The following is a 4487-nucleotide window of genomic DNA, read 5'->3' as shown; positions in this document are numbered from 1 at the left end:
TCTCATATGCAATCTTCACTCTTAATAAATATTTGTTAACTGACCTGTGAGCTAATTAATACTCATTAGTCAGAATTTTTTAATTATTAGCATAGAATGTCCTCTGCTGTTCAACTTGGTGTCTTGAATATTTAATTGGAGCTAGTGATATGAATTAGAAACATTTAGCACATGAAACACGCTGACTAAATGCTACAGTAGGAATTTCACACACATTATTTAATTTGATTATATTAGTTGTTCTTTTGCCAGAAAAGAGGGGCTTGAAAATGATGGAAAGACTGAGAGAAGGAATGCAGGGAACCTAGACTCTGTGGGAACTTACCCCAGTGGCTTCCTTTCTGCAGAGAACCAAGGTTGTCAACCCCTCAACCAACAGAGCATCACTGAGCCAAACTGCAACCATGTTCAGTATTCCAGTAGCCACATTAAAAAATTAACCAGGCTCCAGTGCATGGACCCACACTGATGGACATTTGCAGGACACAAATTTGACTCTATATGCCTAAATATATATACATTTGTAAGTACAAGGAATTGGGCAGAGGGTAATAAAGTGTGGTTCAGATAGAGGAGGGAATGTAAATGTGATCAAAATATATTGTATGAAATTTACAAAAAAATGAGCTAAAAGGGAAATAAAATGAAAAGTAACAGAGGAACAGGTGAAGCCAGCTTTATGGCACTTTCTTTCTTTCACCAAGCATACGAAGACCATTAACCCATCATTCAATGGCTACAGAAACCATCCTGAGATACGTCGAGACTGTCATGCAGCCCATACTGAAACCAATGGAGCTATTTTACTTCCTGCTTTCCATACTACGTCAGCAAAAACTTCATATTCTACATTATATCCTTACTTAATCAAATGGTCTGCTTTCCACATGTAAACTAAATCTAGTTCTAGCAAGCCAAAGAGCCATCCTCTATGTGAAATGGCACCATTCCTTTTTAAACTGACACAGATTCAAGTTGGATAATGCCCCTCAGTCCTTCTGCCCCCATTTCAAATTCTCAGTGGACACATGAGGCTGATGACTAACTACCCTAGCAGGTTCATATGCACGCTGAGGCTGGCATTATCCATGGGCAGCAGGCATCTCACCCAAGGATAGCATCCTCTGAGACTAGATAACAGGAAGACTGCAAGCTGTCAATCAGCTGCCAACTGGTTCTAGCCTAAAGGAACCATGGAAAATAAATTCTTCAAGAAAAGACAAAGTAAATTATTTAACTCATACCAAATAGAGCTGAACTCTACTTTTTATTATTTTTATTTTATGTGTATGAGTGTATTGCCTGCATGTGCATGTGTGTTTGTAAGTGAACCCATGCTGTATAATGCCTACAGAAGTCAGAAGAGAGCATCAGGTCCTCTGGAACTGGAGTCACAAAGGGTTGTTAGCTACCATGTGGGTGCTGGGAATTGAACCTGGATCCTCTGCAAGAGCAGAGCGCTATTAAACACGGAGACATCTCTCCAGCTCCTGAATTATAATTTCTAACTTATGAGAAAGCACAATTAGTTTAGCATATTCGATCTGCGTGTATTTGGGCATGAATAGATTTAAGCCTTTATCCTTAGGGAAAATGAAAGCTTAGGAAAGAATGGGGAAAAACTTAAAAAATACGACTTGGGCAAATTCCTCATCTCCCCATCTTAGCTTAGCTCACACTGATGTGAAAGAAGAGAACAAAGAAACGGCAACAAGCCAAAACTGTCCACAAGACCACGTTGCCATCTTGGTGGGTAAGTACACATCTGTAGACAGCAGCCCTCCACCACAATAAAAATAACCCTTAGTCACTTATTCAAAAACTCTAGTGTACAATAGGCAAGGCTCAAATGATACTTTCTTAAATGTTGCTGTGAAAGTCCTGTACAGAAAATGTCACAAAATATATATTAAGAATTCATCAGGTCAGTAAGATGGCTCAGCAGGTAAAGGTGCTTGTTGCCTAAAGATGCAAGTCTGGTGACCTGAATTGTACCTCCTGAACCCATGTAAATGTCAAAGAAGAGATGATTCATCCTTTGGAATACAGAACAGAGTGGAATGATCCAAGGAACACTCTAAAGAGATGCTTCATTCCAGCACTGCAGGAGCCACTTTAGAAGAGTCATCTGTTTGGTAGACTTAGGAAGGCTTAGCTGGGTGACACATCTTTTCTGGGGTGGGAGTGGGGCAAATTATCGTAGAGCTCACAGTAGACAGCAGACCACATTCTTATAGTTCCCACTGCCTGCCAAAGGCAGAGCAGCAGCTTTTGTATGCTGTGGACACATCCTTCCAACCAACCACAAATAGAAATATTCTAAATTTAAAATACAGAATCTATTGAATACACACAGATGTATTTTCCCTGATACACCATAGACAGTAGTGCAAACCACTGCTTGCATGGATGTTGCATTATAACAGGTCTCATAAGTCATCCACAGATGACTCAATTGCATGGGTAGCTATGGATTTACATACACTTTCCATTCCATAAAAGATACCTGAACATCCTTAGATCCCAGTAACCATGGATTGTTCTGAGGCCAATCCCTCACAGAAACCAAGGGACAACTTAGTACATGCACATGGTGAAATATTCTTCAGTCATTAAAGAAGTAAATATTGCCATTTATGACAGCATAGTTGAACCTGAAAGTTACACAGCTATTTCCTTAAAACTAGAACATTCCTTCCTAGAGGAAGCTCATGAAACTGACAAGACTTACGAGGCCCCCTCTCAAGGTTGTATAAATAATAAATAATTATTGGGGAGAGGAGACTATTCAGTGGAGCTACCCGGAAGATGCACAGGGAACTCCATGGCTGTAACTTTCGTGAGTTATCACCCAAACTCCTATATGTACCAATAAACTCACCCGTTGAGTCTTTGGTCTGTCATTGGAGCCCTATCTGTAGTGAATAGATATCTGTTCACATTTTCACAAGAGTCACACACTGAAGGGTGTTATTGTGAGAGAAGCAAACCAGACACAGAAAGAAAAATACCATGTTATGTGCCTTCTGTGTTCATTCTAGAGAAAAGGTGCTTCTCAAAGTCAATTATTTTATGTCTAAAGCTTTCTAGAAAGACTCTCATTTCTTAATGATGAGCTAAGAGTTAACTATGAACTCATCACTTTTAAATAAAAGTTCAGCACAAGAAGGAAGCTGAATAAATCATTGTGTTCTTGGGCATTTGGTAACTGGAAAAGGCCATCCATGGATGTAAACACGGTCAAGATTTTCAAATGTGTATCTATGACATATGCGAAAGTCCACAAAATGGCAAAAATGCTCATGTGTGCCCATTTTTCTAACAATATCATGGTAAAATTCCAAGTAGAATTTGTTATAAACTTTTTGTTCTCAACACAATGTTTGGTGCCATACATACATCTACTGTGTCCTTGGGAGCCAGGGTTGCATGTGTCTCATACACAGGAATCGTTCTGGATAAAGAATCGGGAAACCCATGTCTTCTGTTGATTTCTCTTCAACTATCTGTCCCTTGCAATAGTTCTGTGTCTTACCCAGACACTGTCCAAGTCCTTACCATTCTAAGCAACCATAACCAATTTCTCACTTTTAACCTGTTCACACTTTCAGGGCTGTTCCTTAATTTTTCAGTGAGGACTCAGTACTGTAAATATTCTGTGATTAGCATGAATTTTGTCTCCTTGTTCTCCACAAATCACTCTGTTAATTTATTAGAAGCAAAACAGAATCCTCTTTCTTACTGTTCTAATTTAAGCAAAGTGATTAGTATGACAAAGTCAATGAAGGCCTCCTTGTTTCTTACAACTGAAAAGATAAAGAAATAAAAAGCTGGGTTTTCACCAAACTTTAAATTGGGAGAGTTATTTTAAAAGTACATAAAAGAGACAGATGTACTTTTTATTTATTTCAAGGTAAAACAGACATGGCACACTATTGATTTTTAAAAATATTTTCTTCAGAGAGCTCGATATAATTTTTCTAGTCCTCTTTTAGTGACAGCCTAAGGATATAGAAAGGGATTTTTATGACTGTATATCATCATTAATCCTGAAGTTCTTCAAACTAAGCAAGGCTGGGCTAATGCCAACAAGACAGAGTTGAACAGAAGATGCATGCAGACTGTAGAATTTAGGTTCAGGAGTCAATGACACACAAGAAGATGGAAAAGACAGACCTTTCTGTTGCTGCAAAAGAGAAAACAGAATGGAGATAGGTAAGTTGCAGAGGATGAAGGAAGGAGCAGTTCTTCACCTGATTCTAGTACCACATTCAAAATAGCACTCACACGGAGGTGTGCATCCAGAATGGTAGTCTGCTCGCCACAAAGAGGTGTTCTATTGGTATGTGAGAAAACTGAAAAGGATAACGATTTTGTACATGTATGTGTCATGTATGATAAAATTAAGTTGATGTCAGATAAGGAATCTTACCAAGATATTATTTAATTTCTACTTCTACATGAGATCTGTATTGTTAGTTTATTTA

The sequence above is a fragment of the Nannospalax galili genome, unplaced genomic scaffold (assembly GCF_000622305.1).
Source record: "Nannospalax galili isolate Female #2095 unplaced genomic scaffold, S.galili_v1.0 scaffold267, whole genome shotgun sequence".
Classification (NCBI taxonomy): domain Eukaryota; kingdom Metazoa; phylum Chordata; class Mammalia; order Rodentia; family Spalacidae; genus Nannospalax; species Nannospalax galili.
The sequence above is the reverse complement of the archived record's forward strand: the minus strand, read 5'-3'. Positions refer to the sequence as shown.